The sequence below is a fragment of the Protopterus annectens genome, chromosome 11.part0 (genome assembly GCF_019279795.1).
Source record: "Protopterus annectens isolate FY-2018-M chromosome 11.part0, PAN1.0, whole genome shotgun sequence".
In the NCBI taxonomy this organism is placed as follows: Eukaryota; Metazoa; Chordata; order Ceratodontiformes; family Protopteridae; genus Protopterus; species Protopterus annectens.
Window position 1 is genome coordinate 203944187 of NC_056745.1, and position 18799 is coordinate 203962985.

The 18799-nt window shown below is 41.9% G+C and overlaps 1 protein-coding gene across 1 annotated transcript in view; it reads left to right on the forward strand.

Annotated features, from left to right (window-relative positions):
• Positions 1-1740: 1740 nt before the first annotated feature.
• LOC122815267 (glutamic acid-rich protein-like) overlaps positions 1741-18799 on the forward strand; it is a 212078-nt gene continuing 195019 nt past the window's right edge. Inside the window, exon 1 of the mRNA XM_044087621.1 lies at positions 1741-1790. The gene's annotated coding sequence lies outside the window, so the exon portion shown is untranslated. The remainder of the gene's footprint in view (positions 1791-18799) is intronic.

An 18799-nucleotide genomic window follows, 5' to 3' on the forward strand; every position in this document is an offset into this window, starting at 1 on the left:
CACAAGTTATTGTATGAAAGCTATTGCAGCCCCTATCATTTTGTTGTTTTGTCTGTTAAAACTTCCCCCCTTGTATACACCGGTGGTGTAGAGTATAGGAAAAACCAGAGTGGAAGGTGTTTGCATAGTTTATAGTAGTGTTCTGGGCTGGTCTGCTGCCTGTGTAATTGGTTGATTCTGATACATTTTACTTGCCAGCTATGCTAGTTCTCCTTGATTAACTTCCTGCTACTGTTTCCCTTCCCTTTGCCTTCCTGTTTAAGCCCAGGGGCGTGCCGCACGAACACAGTGCTCAAATGTGCATAGAGCTGCTATTTCCTGGTTTACCTTTTTTTTCTTTAAAACCTGGTGTGCAATGTGCACACCTGCTTAAGCAATGTAAAGAGTGCTAGGCAGAATCAGACACACCCCCTTGCCAGGCTGTGCTTAGCTAGGAACAAACCTGAGCCACAGGGCTCCAGTCTGCTTACAGTATGCCTGACACACACGCCTATGATGTCAGCTAACTCCTAGGCTTGCACTAAGCTATTCCTGCTCTTACACTGTTGGGAGCTGACTAGCATGCTGGGGAAATCTGGGATTCACTATCATTCCCCTCATTTGCATAGGATTGCCTGCTAATGCATAGTTACATGTCTCACACTGAGCCTCCCCCTTAGCAACCACTACTCACTGGCCATGTTGTCTTCTGCCTGCCATTAACTATAATGGCAGAATAGTGATTTTGGTTAGAATGCTTTTTTGTTTTTTTTGTTTTTTTTTATTTTTAGCCCGATCTTGTCTGTGCGCCGCTGCCCTATGCTTAAACAGCCGAGATTGGCTAAAAAAAATAAAAGTTGATTTTTTTTATTTTTTAAACTGTTTTCAATGCCAGTGGTCTTATACTTGGCTATTGGCATGCTTCCTGAATGATATGCACCCTTTATTTAGAGCTGTCACGGCTCCGTATTGGAATTTGCAGAAATGTACTCAGTTACTAACTGAGTACATTTCTGCAGATTACACTAGTCCTGCACTGTCGGTTTCTAGCTTCCTGGATCGCAAATTCACCTAATTTGCATGGATTTCTCCTGCAAATGGGTTAATTTGCATACAGGGGCTGAGTCCGTGCAGGACTAGTGCAGGAGCGCTCATGCACGCCCCTGCAGGCTATTTCTGGATTGCACGGCAGACATATTGCCTGCAAGAGCTCCTGCACTAATCCTGCACTCTGTGCAAGGCTTTGCAGAATCTGGGGGAGTGTTTTATATAAGACAAGACAACCAAGCACTTTTCCATTATATGTATATCATATCTAACATACTGTTTTGTTAAAATAAGCAGGTTTATCGTTGTGTAAAGAAGCATGTATATTTGTTATACTCTGTGATTATTTTCTTTTCAACCAGACACTCTACTCCCGCAGTACTTCCTAAATTCCTATGTAAGTAAATTCAGTAAAATTTATGTTAAAAGTAACATTAATTTCAGTAAATGAACTGCAGTGGACTATAACTCTCTCCAGGCTTATTTACTGCCTTACATCCACTGCTTGCCAGGATAACATCTAGCTCACCTAAAATGATGTCCAGGACACTGTGTATATATAAAAAATTGTAAATGGAGGAACGTTGATAAACGTGAAAAAGCTTTCACCTGCATATATTTTAGTGACCTTATATAGGTGTTTGTACCTTTAATTTTGCTCCACCTTCACCAGCCCTATCCCAGACAAGCAGTTGCTAGGAGAGTGAATGTAATCACAGGAACAGGCTAAGAAGAATGCAAGTGTCCAAGAGCTGCTGTGACAGGTACTTTAAAATGTCTTCTTGTAACATAGAAATATTTCATTTCTGAATTTTCCCATAATTGTTTTAATTCCAGCTGTGAAATATGATACTTAAGCAAGTTTCCTTTCTGTTCTTGGGCTGCCAGTTGTAATGCAAATTACTTGGAAAGGGACTTTCTCGTATCTCAGCAAACTGTTTTATAGCTGTTTGCTTGTGTATAGCATTACAATTTAGGCAGCCTTGCAGGCTTCAGACCAAAATAAATGTCAGCCCACCCATGACATTTTAAGGACAACAATGGCGATATTTACATTGTGACATTTAATAATCACACTCGTAAAGAGTTTGTAACACATATTAGCAATGCAAATCAATCCTAGGCTGCCTGGGGGTGATGCATGTAACCAACTATTCATGTCTTCATTAGGACAACTAATAATGGCATGAATACTTTTGGGGCTCTTGGATGAGAAAGTAGATGTTCTAATTCAATTAGTGCCTTACCAGTGTGAAGTCATTTGCTTCTGTTTCCTAATCAACAAACCTCAGGAAACAGTAGCAGTTTCAGTACACAATGTTCTTCAGAATGTAATCATACCTCCCAGGCAGCGCAAAAGTAGAATTTACATGCTGACAGAACATCTTTCTCTCTGAAAAAGAGAATTCTCAAATTTTACAACATACAGATGTGTCTTTCCTTTTTAGATTTCTCTTACTTTCTTGGTCTTGAGTTATTTGCTTAATAATCTGATGTGATTTTTTTTCATTAAAGGCATACACATGTACAAAAAAATTTAAGTTTTGATTGTAGTTTACAGCTCCTGAACATACATGGTGATAACAACTGGTATTTAGGTTTGGGATTTCAGTAATTGCCACTGCATTCAGTAATTTTTTGCAGTGTGTTCTTTTATTTGAACTTGTCTCTTTAGTTTACTAGTAAGCTGTACTCTGTTTCTCTCTCTCTCTCTCTCTCTCTCTCTCTCTCTCTCTCAAGACAGATCTCTGTTTATACACATAGCTATTCTATTTATATTATATAATATATATAGATATATAGCCATCTAATGATGTGGAGTTGCATCTAACTTCCCACAGCATCCCAATGAACAGACATAGCCATCCACAGAATTTACTAACTGGCAGAGAATGGAAGTAGATTGCCAGATCTTCCTCTGTATAAGACACATACACAGTTTAGAGTCACCAATCTACCTACCGTATCTTTGGGATGTTAGAGGAAATTAGAGTACCCAGAGAAAAGCCACATGCACACAGGTAAGACATGCAAACTCCTAACAGAAGGCACCCCAGCTGAAAACCATACTAGAGGACCTCTTGTTGTGAGGCAACAATGCTAATCACTGCACCACTGTGCTGCATATCTTTATATATATATATATAGATATATATATATATATATATATATATATATATATATATATATATATATACATACACACACAGACACAAATATATATATATATATATATATATATATATATATATATACACACACAGTGCATATAAAACGTTTACACACCCCTGTTAAAATGCCAGGTTTTTGTGATATAAAAAATAAGACCACAATAAATCATTTCAAAACTTTTCCCACCTTTAATGTGACCTATAACCTGTACAATTCAATTGAAAAACAAACAAATCTGTTAGGGGAAAAATATAAAAAAATAAAAAAAACATACAATATGCTGATTGCATAAGTCTGCACACCATTAAACTAATACTTTGTTGAAGCACCTTTTGATTTAATTACAGCATTCAGTCTTCCTGGGTACACACCTGCCATCAATTAAAGAGACTCTGATTAACCCCAAGTAAAATTCAGCTGTCCTAGTAGGATTCTCCTGGTATTTACTCACTTGCCTGCTACAGCAAAAGCCATGGTTCACTGAGAGCTTACAAAGCATCAAAGAGATCCCATTGTTGAAAAGTATCAGTCAGGAGAAGGGTACAAAAAAATTTCCACAGCATTGGATATACTATGGAACACAATGAAGACAGTCATCAAAAAATGGAGAAAATATGGGACAACAGTGACGTTGCAAAGAACTGGACATCCCTCCAAAATTGATGAAAAGGCAAGACAAAAACTGGTCAGTGAGGCTGCCAAGAGACCTACAGCAACACTGAAGGAGCTGCAGGAATTTCTGGCGAGTACTGGTTGTGTACTACATGTGACAACAATCTCCCATATTCTCCATATGTCTGGACTATGGGGTAGGGTTGCAAGGCAGAACCCTTTTCTTACACAGAAAAACATCTAGGTCCAGCTAAAATTGCAAAACAACACATCAAGTCTCCCAAAAGCATGTGGGAAAATGTGTTATGGTCTGATGAGACCAAGGTTGAACTTTTTGGCCATCACCAAAAGAACACCATCTGCACGGTGAAGCATGGTGGTGGCAGTATCATGCTTTGGGGCTGCTTTTCTTCAGCTGGAACTGGGGCTTTAGACAAGGTGGAGGGAATTATGAACAGTTCCAAATACCAGTCACTTTTGACCCAAAACCTTCAGGTGTCTGCTAGAAAGCTGAAGATGAAGAGGAATTTCACCTTTCAACATGACAATGACCCCAAGCATACAATCAAATCAATAAAAGAATGGCTTCACCAGAAGAAAATTAAAGTTTTGGAATGGCCCAGCCAGAACCCAGACCTAAATCCAATAGAAAATCTTTGGGGTGACCTGAAGAGGACTGTGCACAAGAGATGCCCTCTCAGTCTGACAGATTTGGAGCGCTTTTGCAAGGAAGACTTGGCAAATATTGGCAAGTCAAGATATGGTCCTGCTGATAGGCTCTTACCCAACAAGACTGAATGCTGTAATTAAATCAAAAGGCGCTTCAACAAAGTATTAGTTTAAGGGTGTGTACGCACAACAAAGTATTAGTTTAAGGGTGTGCACACTTATGCAACCAGAGTATTGTACATTTTTTATTTTTTATATTTTTCCTCTAACAGATTTGTTTGTTTTTCAATTGAATTGTACAGGCTATAGGTCACATTAAAGGTGGGAAAAGTTTTGAAATGATTTATTGTGGTCTCATTTTTTTATATCACATAAACCTGGAATTTTAGGGGTGTATAACACATGCACACATACACATGCATATATTAAAGAAATAATAAAAACATAACCACAGTAGATATACTCTGTAAATGATTTTTGACAGCCTGTAACTATAAGCACTTTCATCCTGGATGCAGGACTTCATCAAATATTAAAGTAGTACATATATGTTACAGTTACCAACCTGCTGTAACCACCCCCACTTCCCTTCCACCAAAATACAGGACCCCATCAAGATTTTTTTTAATTTTAGCCACAGCAAAAAGCCAGAAGTGATTTCCACTGCAATTGTTAAACACCTTTACTAAATTATCATTTAAGACATATGCAAGCATACCTTAACAGAAAAGAAAACAAACCATTTTTTTACATTTTCCATTTAAATAAAATATTTGACACATATATTTTCTTTGCCACTATCATCAATCCAACATTGATGGGATGATATGAGGTAGTACCATCTGTGCAAGTGAGAGTAGGGCAGTGCATGTGTAACATATGCCAGGGTAGCTATCTGGAGTTTTGTAAAGAGTATCACACTGATTTGCACAGATGCTTGTGTTAAAAATGTATTTGTGAGGTTCATACCTCCCAACCGTACCGAATTACTAATTTTTTACTGAGTTTTGGGGTCCAAATAATAGGGTGCCACGATTCCTGAGTGGCACCCCTTAATTTCCGAATTTTTCCCAGCTTTGCTTTTTGAACTGATGTCATCGTGCACTTGAGCTCAATGGCTCACGTGCATGCATTTCTGGCTGGCTGCTTCCACTGTTTGAATGGATCTGCAAGTGGAAACCGGCTGGCTGCGAACCGGCAAACACTTGAAAAGGACTGCTTCAATGGTGGAAACAATTAGGAAGGACTGCTTCAATGGTGGAAACAATTTATTTCAGGAAGGAAATGACTGCTGCTGCTGAAAGTGTGGGTACTGCAGAGCTTTTAGGTATTTTTTATCTTCTCGTGAATGGAGTTTGGGTCAGAACTGGAGCATTATTCTTTGAAGATTTCAGGTATTTACTTGAACAGAACTGTGTGTGTGTGTGTGTGTGTGTGTGTGTGTGTGTGTGTGTGTGTGTGTGTGTGTGTGTGTGTGTGTGTGTGTAAATGCCCCAGGTGAATACACCTGGTGGCTAGAGGTACTCAGGCTCAAACGCTGTACATTGGGTACAGGTAAAAAGAGCTTAAAAGGTCCTGCAGAGTGGTCCTAGCTACAGAGAACTGAGAAAAGCGACTACTTTCCAGATTTAAGTATTTTTTTCTGTTTTTTACTTGGAACACCTTCTCTTGCTTATTTTAAACAAGCTTATACTGTTTTTTTAACTGTTTGCTGCATTATATAGAATCTGCACTTAAAATTTTACCTGGTCAAAAATTTATCAAAAATCTGTTGTTTGTTTGTTTAATTTAACTGTTGAGGCTGCCCACCAAAGTGTGCTAGCCTGTGTAACTGATTTATTGCTGCCTTCTGTATTTCTGGGTGTTTTCTATCTAAAAACAAAAAAAAACCAAAAAAATAATCCTTGTTTTCCCGCCTCTCCTCGACTAGTTTAGACCAGTTTACAGGCTTTGCTGTATTCTGGGCTGTGGTGTAGTTCCTGTGTTGTCCATTTCCTTACTTGGATAAGAAGGACGTTTCTTTGCTCACCAGTGGCAGTGGGGAGCCTTGAGCAGCCTATCTGTCCCTGAAGGAGTGACCTCAGCACAAGACTTGTAGTAATTGGTTGTTTTGGACCATTTCTAGCTCTTTTGAAGTTCCCTGTTTAAAATCCGCATTTGCGTGGCTTTGCGCGATTGTGCGCATAGTGCAGCACCGGTTAAACAGGGTTAACCTTTTTCTGGCTCTGCCGAGTCTGCTCTTCAAATTTTCCCTTAGAAAACTCTACTCTTAGAATAACCAGTCTACTCGTTATATTATAAGCATAGCACTTGTTCTCAAAGCTTCTCTTCTAAGCAAGCACTCTCAAACTCAAGTAGCACTACATCCACCTACCACCCCAACCACTTCCCTTAAAGGCACAGCACTCTCTTATAATATTCTAGCATGTCGAGTGGTAGATTGCTAGCATCTTCTCCTGGTCAGCTGGTTAATCTGGGAATCTTGAGACAATGCTATAATTGTCTCATGTACACAGACAACCCTCTCCTCCTCCCAACAAACACAAATACATGTGAGAGATGCAACTATATAGCCAAACTGGAGGCTGAACTCTCTCAACTCAGGACTGGCAAGACCAGACAGGAGGAGAAGGTAACCACACACACAACAAACCCAGTCACATATAGACCTACCCCAACTGCAAATCAAGCACATAATAACACAAAAACATACTCGGAGGCTCTATTAAAAAACTTACCAAAACAACAGAGGCTCCCAAAGCAGACACCCAAAAATCCACCACCTCAAAACATAACACATGCAACACATACTTCAATAAATCGGTGTGTCAATAAATCACAGCCCTTAAGGCCAAACACTATGCCTGATACACTAGTGATAGGTGGCTCTCTAGTTAGACACACTGACGTCCCACTTACCAGGCTGAGCAAGGAGAGAGTAACGGTAAACTGCCTATCGGGGGCTAGGATCCGCCATATAACACACGCACTAAGGTCACTCAAAAGCACGTACAAATATGACTCCGTCATTGTCCATGCCGGCGTGAATGACCTGAGACGTACCTCCTTGGACTACATGAAAAGAGACATAGAGGAGCTCTCTGATTATGTAGCCCAGGCTGGTGTGACCCTGACCCAGAGCAGCATCCTGCCCTCACCAAGAATGATGCCACAATACAAAGACAAGATGATCAGCTTTAATAATTGGCTCAATTACTGGTGTCATTCTAGGGGGATCCAATGTCTGTCTGCTTGGGATGACATGCTGGACAAGCCACGCTGCTTCACAAGGGACGGCTTGCACCTGTCACCACTGGGCTTCCGGATATTGGCTAAGGCTCTTGCCACCCCCATAGTGCCTTTTTTAGGCAAGGCTCAAAAGATGAACCCACCTCCTTAGAAAACAAAAATGGAAAAAAATTAAGGGTAATGCTGCTCAACGCCAGAAGTCTAAATCTCAAGATGCAGGCTCTCAAAGCACTCCTCAGTATGGAGAACATTGATGTCTGCGCTGTAACTGAGACCTGGTTCAAGGCTCCTGAGAGCACCCCAGCGCTACCAGACTTTACCTCGTATCATGCTTTTCGGCCCCAAATCCCGGGCCGAACCACAAAGGGAGGGGGAGTGTCCATATTCATCAAGGATACCCACACCTCCAGGTTAGTGGCAACTCATGAAGCATCGGAGACCATCCAGGTGCAGCTAACCATAGGCAAAACTGCTATACAACTGGTTGCATGTTACAGACCACCCTCCCAATCTCAAGAACCCCACTCAGCCTTCCTGAAGACATTGGAAGATATGAATGTCTCACCAAATACCATCATATTGGGAGACTTCAACTACCCTAACATAGACTGGGTGCACTATTCTAGCCCTAACACCCTAGCCCAAAGGTTCCTGGAATTCATAAACTCAAATGCAATGGAACAGCTAGTCACCTCTCCCACAAGGGGGATAATATACTAGACCTGATCATCACAAACATGGGGACAAAATGCTCCACACCGGAAGTATTCCCCTCACTGGTGATATCTGACCACAAACTAATCACCCTGGATATACATTTACCACCTCCACCCCCAGCACAAAAGACTACAGTGAGAAACTTCTCAAAAGCCGACTTTACACTTCTCAAGACTGAGATGGTATCATTTAAGCCCACAAGGCCAATGGAAACCACATCCCACAATGCTGAATCCTACACAAATGCTTTCTACAGACATCTCCAAGAATCCATGGCTCGTGCAATCCCAAATAAAACCAAGACCCTCTCCACCAAAGGAAAGCATCCTGTCTGGTGGACCCCAGCCATAAACAAATTGTGTAACAAAAGAAGGAAGCTACTGCAAGATAGAGCAAAATCCCATAAAGGGAAGGCATCTCTGATCAGCACTAGTAGAAAGCTACGTTCTCTCATAAAAACATCCAAGGCCAACTTTGAGAGAAAAATCGCCAGGGACACTAAAGATAACCACAAGGCATTCTTCAGTTATGTTAGAAACCTGGGCGGAAACCCTCAGATATGCTCAGAGTTAGAACACAACGACAAAAAATTTACCAAACCCACAGATATTGCCAACATTCTGGCAGACAGGTTCAGTGCAAATTTCTCCCCTCCCTCACCTCCAAAAGAAGAAATACTCATCCCAGCTGAATGTAACCTCCCTGTCATCTCTGATGTCCAGGTGAGAACCGCCCTCAGCAAAGCAAAAAACACAGCATCTATGGGACCTGATGGTATCCCCGGCTGCTTGATACGTGAACTCCAAGAGGAGCTAAACCCACATATAAAAATGTTATTTAACCTTAGCCTTACTACAGGATATGTACCTGAACACTGGCGTACAGCAACAGTGGTCCCACTCCACAAGGGAGGCTCCACTACAGACCCTGGGAACTACCGCCCCATAAGCTTGACCAGCCTGGTTTTCAAAGCTATGGAAAGAATTATTATGGAACTCATAAACAACGACATTGGGGACCTACAGACACTTGATCCCACCCAGTTCGGCTTTGTAAAGGGCAGATCCTGCCTTTTGAACCTGGTTGACTTTTTTGAAACAGTCACTAGAGCCATTGATGAGGGCAAGGCAGTCCATACAGCCTACCTGGACTTGGCTAAAGCCTTCGACACAATACCCCGCTCGGGGATCATAGATAAGCTAAACAGCTTAAATGTAAATCCATATGTCACAAGATGGGTTGCAAACTGGCTAAAGAACAGAACCCATAAAGTCAAGATTGCGGGAGCCATGTCAGACTCAAAGCCAGTCACAAGTGGTGTCCCACAGGGCTCTGTCCTGGGACCCCTCTTGTTCGGCATTTACTTCTCAGATGTGAAAGCAAACATGGGAGGGTTGTGGCTGACAAAGTTTGCAGATGACTGCAAACTAGGCGCCATAGTCGATACACCAGCTGACACATACATCCTACAGAAAGGCCTCACGAAGCGGACAACTGGTGCCGGAATCATGGCCTTAAACTGAATGCCAAGAAATGTATAGTCATCCCCTTTGGGAAAAACAAAGTACCCACAAATTATCACATAGACAGTAACCCACTGAGTACCAAAAAAGTAATCAGAGACCTGGGGACCCAAGTTGATAGTGACCTCTCATTTGACACCCACGTTGCCAAAGTGGTTAGAAAGACTTTCTACCTTGCCCACCTAATCATGAAGGGGTTCACATCCAGATCAAAGGAGGTCATTGTGCCCCTGTACTCCTCCCTTATCAGGCCCATGATTAAGTACAATGCCCCATTTGGTATGTACCTCACCCGGCACTTACAACAGCTGGAGAGACCCCAGAAGTACCTCACCAAGAGGATCAAGGGTCTCCAATATATGTCATATGCTGCCAGGCTAAAGAAACTCCAGCTCTATTCAGTAGCATACCGCCTGCTCAAAGGTGATCTGTGCCTGACGTACAAGGCCATGTCCAACCAGGAATTGACAGACATGCTCCACCTCAAAAAATCCAAATCCATAAGAACCACGAGAGCCAAAGATTTAAACATCAGTACAAACATGAATAGAACATGCTGGAGGGACAGATTCATAACTCAGAGGCTTCCCATACTCTGGAACAAAATCCCAGTCCATGTTAGGCAGAGCCCCTCACTGACTCTCTTCAAGAGAAATCTTGATGAGTGGATGGGAGATTGTAGGTTTACCCCGGGGGTCACCCCTGTGTCGCTACTTGACAGAGGCACAGTAAACTAATTTTAATAAGTAAGGGGGTCTTCAATGTGTCACTACTAGACAAAGGCACAGTATTCTAAATGTATTCTATACACCTTAGTACCACTACATGGGGGGGCGAAAGCCACATCTCTAGGGCTAGGCTTGCAAATGCCCCAGGGCAGATAGCCTAGTACTAAACTATGAAACTATGAAACTAAAGTCCCTAGCCACCACCACTTGTGAATGTATGCCTCATATTTTTGTTCTGTTCCTCATAAATGTGGTTTTCAGGATTTTTGTGGCAAATCACTGAAGGAATAAATTCACTAAATAATGACAGCCATTTGAATTTCAAACTTCATAGTCTTCAGGAAATAAATGGTAACAAAAAACCTTGCATTGCCTTGCTGTAGTAAGTAACTGAACTAGGGAACAGTAATTATTTAGTCAGTCAGGAAAATATAGTCAGATTAATTAAGTATTTTTTTTGCATGAATCTATCCAACTGTGTTATTTTTTATATCTCCTGTGATTGAAAATCTAGCGTTTATTGCAACTAGATATTCAGTATTCTTATGTTTTTTCTATTTTATTATTTATTATTAAATATTTCTATACCTGTGGCTGGTCTTTTAGAAAATACTTTTAACAACTTAAGAGTACTTATGCTTATTTTAGTGACACTGTGGCCGCCCCTGAAAACATTGGTCAAATTCTACCTGGTCATTACCAACATGGGCGACTGGTGTTCCACACCAGAGGTCAATTCCACGTTGGTCAGATCCGAACACAAGCTAATCATCCTAGACATCCACATCCCACCCCCACCCCCCGATTAGGGAAACCACCGTAAAAAATTTCTCCAAAGCCAACTTCACGCTTCTTAAGACAGAAGTAGCAAACTTCACGACATCCATGCAGATGAACAATAGAGGTACAACTGCTGAATCCTACACAAATGCACTTTATAAGCACTTACACGAGTGCATGGATCATGCTATCCCTAACAGAACCAATATGCTATCCTCCACAAAAAGGAAGCTAATCTGGTGGTCCCCTGCCATAAACAAACTCTACAACAGAAGAAAGAAACTGTTGCAAAAAAAGAGTAAAATCCCATGATTGTAGGAACTCCCTGGTCAGCCTCAGTAAGAAGCTGAGATCCCTCATAAAATTCTCCAAAGCTAGTTATGAAAACAAAATTGCTACTGATTCTAAAGACATCCACAAAGCATTCTATAGCTATGTCAAGAATTTCAATGGCAATACTCAGATCTGCTCTGAGTTACAGCACAATGGCACTAAATATACAGAACCAACTGATATTTCCAACATCCTGGCCATTGGGTTCAGTGCTAACTTTATCCCCCTCTCACCCCCTAAAGGGCCCATCTCTATACCGGAAGAAAGCAAAGTTCTTGTAATCACGGCTGCACAGGTAAAAATCACACTCTCCAAAGGCAAGAACACAGCATCCATGGGACCTGACAATATCCCAGGCTGTGTTCTAGATGAACTACAGAATGAACTGGCACCCCACCTAAGCAGCATGTTTAATCAAAGCCTCACCTCAGGATTTGTGCCCACTGAATGGTGCAAAGCGATGGTTATCCCACTCCACAAAGGGGGGGGCCACCACGGACCCTGGGAACTACCACCCCATTAGCCTAACAAGCCTGGTCTGCAAGGCCATGGAATGTATCATCATAGAACATATAAACAAAGACAATTGGTAATCTCCAAACTTTGGACCTCACCCAGTTCAGGTTTGTAAAAGGCAGATCATGTCTCCTAAACCTGATAGACTTCTTTGAAGCAGTCACCAAAGACGTAGGCAAGGGTAAGGCCTATCTTGATCTTGCCAATGCTTTTGACACCATCCCCCACTCTGGAATTATAGATAAACTTACTAAACTAGGTATAAATCCCTACGTCACAAGATGGGTTACCAACTGGCTCACTAACAGAACTCACACTGTGAAAGTAGCGGACTCCAAATCCGACTTCAGACCAGTGACAAGTGGAGTACCACAGGGTTCAGTCCTGGGCCTTCTCCTGTTTGGAATCTACTTTTCTGAAGTACAGGCTAACACAGAAGGTCTTTGGCTAATGAAGTTCACAGATGACTGCAAACTAGGAGCCATAATCGAAACTCCTAATGATGTGGACATCCTACAAAAGAGCCTCACTAAGACAGATGCCTGGTGACAAAGCCATGGCCTCAAGCTGAATGCCAAAAAGTGCATTGTTATCCCCCTTTGGTAAAAATTCTGTACTCATGAGCTACCACATAGGTGGTAGTCTACTTAACACTGAAAGTGTGATAAGAGACCTTGGGACACAGGTGGACAGTAGTCCCTCCTTTGATAATCACATCATCACAGTAGTCAGGAAATCCTTCTATATGGCACACCTCATCACAAAAGGTTTCTCATCCAGGAAAAAAAGATGTCATTGTTCCCCTCTACTCATCACTCATTAGACCCATTATAGAGTACAATGCCCCCTTTTGGTATGTACCTCACAAGACATCTACAACAACTAGAAAGGCCACAGAAATACCTCACAAAGATGATTACCGGCCTAAAACAGATGCCCTATGCAGACCATCTCAAAAAACTCCAGGTTTACTCCGTCACATATCGCCTATGCAGAGGCGATTCCTGCTTAACATACAAAGCTATGTCAAACCCAGAGCTGTTGGACATGCTCCACTTAAAGAAATCCCAATCCCGCCGAGCTGCACGCTTTATGGACCTAAACCTTGTCACCATAATAAACAGAAGATGCTGGAGGGATAGATTCCTGTCCCAGAGACTTCCCATACTCTGGAACAAACTACCTATCTATATCAAATAAAGCTCCTTATTAGCACTCTTCAAGAAAAATCTTGATGACTGGATGGGAAGTAGGAAATTCACCCTGGGGATCACCTCTGTGGCTCTGCTCGACAGGGGCACAGGAAAATAATTTACTTGGGTGGTGAAAACCAGGGTACCTTTTTGGCTAGGCTTATATAGGCCCTAGGGCCAATAGCCTAGTACATACCTATGAACCTATTTGTATTAGTATTAATTTTACTCAGTATAATTGTGTACCCTTGTAAGAGCGTTAGAGTAGCTGACTGGTAGCAGCATAATTACCTTATAGTCTGGGCAGAGGGGGCACAGCTGGTAAATCTGTGCCAGTCTTTCCCAGGTGTGTGTGTGTGTGTGTGTGTGTGTGTGTGTGTGTGTGTGTGTGTGTGTGTGTGTGTGTGTGTGTGTGTGTGTGTGTGTGTGTAAATCAAATATCCAAGTGTGAGTGTCAGCTGTTTGGAACAGGGACACAGTGCTCCAAAGTGGTTAGACTGGAGTCTTGTTTGGGGCCTGGAGAGAGAGAGAGAGAGAGAGAGAGAGAGAGTCCAGCCCCAGGTCTGGAGTATGCTCCCTATGTGCTCTTAAGAGAAGTTGTGCTTGGTGCAGAGAGCTGCATCTGAAAATACTGTGTGTATCCATTTTTATCCTAATGGCCATCCTTCACCAGTGTCAGTGGTGAGGATTGAGGCTCCTTGGTTACTAGTCTGGAGTATGGACCATCACATATTGCTGGTAGTTATGGGATATAAATTGAACTTAAGCAGCCTGTGGGTGGTTGTCACTGAAGGTGTGTGTGCTCTCAATAGCCATACAGACTTTCATTTTCACAACAGTTTTATTTATTTTTGTTAGTTTAGTTTAGTCAGGGAAGGAGGCAAATATGTCAGCAGAGGATTAGTATAACCCGAAAAAGAACCAGTTGGCCAAGGTGTACAAAGTCAAAGGACTGATGTATGCCACCCTGACTAAAGAGGAAATTATTTCAGCTTTAATCACAGCTTCAGCATGGACCAGCAACCAGGAAGATAGCCGGTCTGTTGATAAGGATGTGCAGCCTTCAAAAACATGACAGCTCAAGTCTCTTTAACTCCAGATGGATTACTAAATGAACTGGAGGCCAAACATTTGGAATCAGAATCAGCAGAGAGACTATGGCAGGGAAAACATATGGAATCAGAATTAGCAGAGAGACTGCAGCATTTTAAGGCTGAAGAAAATGAGAAAATGAGAAACAGTGGCAACATGAGAGGGAGATGCTGGCTGTTTGTCCGTGTCATGAAGGTAACGGGGAAAAGAATAACTGAACCCCAGAAGAAATAAGGGTTCAGTAAACGTCTTCCACAGTTTACAGATGGTGATAATTTTGACTGTTTTACTCATATATTTGAAAGAGTATGTAAACAGTATAATGTTGACCAAGGACTCTGGATATGGTTCCTGACCCCCTTATTCCATGGTAAAGCTGTAACTGCTGTTTCTAAATTCTGATACTGATTGTTTAAACTATGATAAAGTTAAACAATGTTTATTGGAATGTTTTAAGTTAACACCTGAAGCTTACAGAAAAAAAGTTTTGAAAGCATTGACGCAAGGCAGATGAAAGTGTATGTGACTATGTTGCTGAGTTAAGCACTTATTTTCATAGGTAGGTGAGTAGGTGTCAGGTCACCACTTTTGAAAGGCTGGCAAACCTTTTGGTGAGGGAACAAGCCCTTAGCAGTTTGCCTGAAGACATGAGAATCTGGTTGGCAGACTGGGAATGTAACTCAGCAGATGAATTGAGGAGAAATGGGGATCTCTAATTAGCAAGCAGGGCACCACTGCACAAAAAGGGGATACCCAGTGCTGCACATGGATATAAGGGAACCCATGGTGGGCAGCCTAAACTACCCCAACAGAGTCCACCAGTAGCAGGGTAAGCCAATAGTTCAGGTACACAGCCAGGATCAAGGTTTAGATGTTTTAAGTGTAATCAGAGGGGACATGTAGCATACAAATGTCCACTGAAGCAAGGTGGGGAACAAAAGGTGAGGGAGCCAGCAAGTGGGAATAAAAGCATGCCAGTGACGAATTGTCTGGAGACAACAGGGGCACTGGAGTTTGTATCCTATCTTAGTGGATGGAAGACAGGCCACTGCTAAGAGAGAGACACAGCCTCTGACATAACCATTGTGAAGCCTGCAGTGGTTAAAGAGAAGCAGTACTTGCTTGTGCAGTCAACCTCAGACAGAGCTTTAAGAGGGACCCCATTCCAAATACCTTTGGCTAGGGATCACGTTGACTGGAAGGGTGGAAAAGGAAGCAATCAGTTAGGTATGTTTGAAGATATCCCTGCAGCTGTCTTAATAGAAATGATTTTGATAATCCGGTACCTTGTGTGCATACAGTTACATGCAGTCAGGCTTGGAGACATGTATGTGGGTCTGGTAGCCTGGGGGAGACCCAGACAGACCCCATACCTGAAGCTGGGGCTGGTGATATGGCTATTTCAGGGAGGGAGATGCCCTGTAGCAGTGAGCCTGAAAGTGAGCCACAGCTGATAGTAGGTACTGATGCTTCCATGGACAGGGTGACTATAAGGACTGAGGAGTGGAAGTACCCAGGCTGACAGTGAGGAACCACTGTCAGAAGATACCAGGCTTCCTGTGAAAAGGGAGCTGGGAAGGGTCACAAAGGTAGAGTTGAGACAGGCTCAGCTTTTGGACCCTACCTTACAAGGCTTGAGGGAGGTAGCAAAGGAAGTACCTGAGTCTCAAGGAAAAGGGGAGTCTATATACTGGAACAAAAGGTTACTGTACAGAGAGTGGACCCCTGAGGGAGGGCTAGAGGGTGAGGTAATACAGCAGTTGGTACTGCCCAAAGCCTGCAATCTGGCACTTCTAGCCGTAGCCCATAACATTCTTTTTGCAGGTCATATGGACATTAAGTGTACCAAGAGATGTATTATTCAGAACTCTTATTGGCCTGGGATTGCAAGGGATGTAACAGGGTACTGCAGGACCTGTGAGCAGTGCCAAAAGGTAAGCAAGGCAGGAGACAGTGCCAAAGCTTCTTTGATGCCTTTGCCTGTGATTGAAGAGCCATTTCAGAGGGTAGCTATGGATATTGTGGAGGCTCTGAGTACCCCAAGTTCCACAGGGAAGAAGTATATCCTGGTGGTAGTAGAGTATGCTACTAGATACCAGCTAATAGCATAATCTACTACCACCAGTATATACTTGGTGGCTCTGTCCTTCATTGAGGCAGAGAAGGTGGCAACTACTTTGAAAGAGATTTTCAGCAGGGTAGGTGTCGCTCGTCCAGTCAGGATAAAATAGACGAGTCTTGTGGGTTCTGTTCAAGCATCTTTATTATGTTCAAACACATCAGGATTGAGATGTAATAACTTGAACTTAGATAAACTTATAAAAAAACTAGCTATTATACTCATATATGCTCACTCTCTGGCTGCACTCTCAAAATGGCACTGAAGCTAGCACGTGCTTGCTATTTATATGCATGTGCCGACCTTGTAAGGATTCTTAAAGGTACAACACACACACACACACACACACACACACACACACACACACACACACACTATTCTACATCCTCCCTCTTTGAGAAATAAGTCATGCAATATTGATGACATTAATCGACATATAATCAGTACAAATAATTCTTTGTCATGCAATTATGTGGAACTAAATGCATATAGACAATCATGTCCGGGTTCCAGGTTGCTGTGTATTTCACACTAGGTCTGTAAACACTTCCAACAAGTATGACATAGAAATTAGAATTAGGTCTAGCAACTGGGACTGTCTCTGCTGAATGTTCAACTTTAGGGACATCAGGAACATCATCAGGAATGGAAGTAGAAGTTAAGACACGTTCTGCAATAGAAACATTGTCTAGATTGCTCTGAGATCTAGAGTCTGTCTCACAGGAACAATGCTGCGATATAGATTCTGGTACAGGAAGGAGATCTCTGCGATTTCTCCTGTACTCCACACCCTCAGATTCTACTAAGTAGGATCTCGGCTTGGTACATTTACCTGTTACCTGACCAATCTGGTCGAAACCTTTTGCCATTTGTATCCTCACTGTCTCTCCTTCTTTCAATGGACGAAAAAATCGGCTCGATTTATCGTAGCTGGACTTCTGGAAAGAATGCTTTCTGAATAATTAGGCTGTAATTGTTCTGTTGTTCTTAGCTTTAGGCTTCAACAAACTAGAACTTGTAGGCAATGTTGTTCTGGTTTGCCTAGACAGAAGTCTGTGAGCAGGAGAGCCACATATATCACACAGGGTATGTTTCTCAGACTAAGTAAACTCAAAAATACATCGGTGTTATCACATTTTGACCTCTCAAGTAATTGCTTTGCACTCTGCACTGCATGTTCAGCTAGTCCATTTGACTGTGGATATTCCGGACTACTAGTAACATGTATGAAGTCCCATTCTTTTGCAAATTTCTGAAACAAATGACTGGTAAATTGGGTACCGTTGTCAGAAATAGCTTTGTGAAGACTACCATGGACTAAGAAATGATGTTTCAACTTGGTGATAACAGCAGTGGATGTTAGATTAGGTAGTAAATCAATCTCAAACCAGTTTGAATAAGAGTCTGCCAACACTAAGTAATGCTGATTGTTCCACTCAAATTTATCAGTGACTACTGTTGACCAAGGTAGTTCAGCAACTTGATTTAGCTGAAGTGGTTATTTTGCAAATGCAGTTTACTACTATTGCATACTGAACAAGAAGAAAGTACTTTATCAATGTCTTTTACTCACCCTTCTCTTGGTAGATTTGGGACCTGGGTGACCACGATGCAAAATCTGGATATATTCATGTTGTAAGGAATCAGGAACAACAATTTTTGGACCTCTGAAAATAATGCCATCTTCCATCAATATCTCATCTCTGTGAGGAAAACAAGTTTGCACTTCAGGTGGTACACTAGATTGTTTTGACAGCCATCCAACGTTAATGTAGTGGTTGAGCTTTTGTAAAATTCGATCAGTCTTTGTATGATCTCTCAGCTCATTGAGTCTTATGGTAAAAAAATTATGCACTTCCATGACATCAAAGACAAAATTCTCTGCATGAAGCTGTTCCTTTGTATTTCTGGGTGATCTGGATAATATATCAGCCAGATAAAGAAGTCTGTCTTTTGTATAGACCATTTTGAAGTTGTACTTTTGCAATTTGAGCATCATTCTTTGTAATCTCGCTGAAGCCGAATGTATAGGCTTCTTTAGAATAGTAATTAGAGGTTGCTGATCAGTTT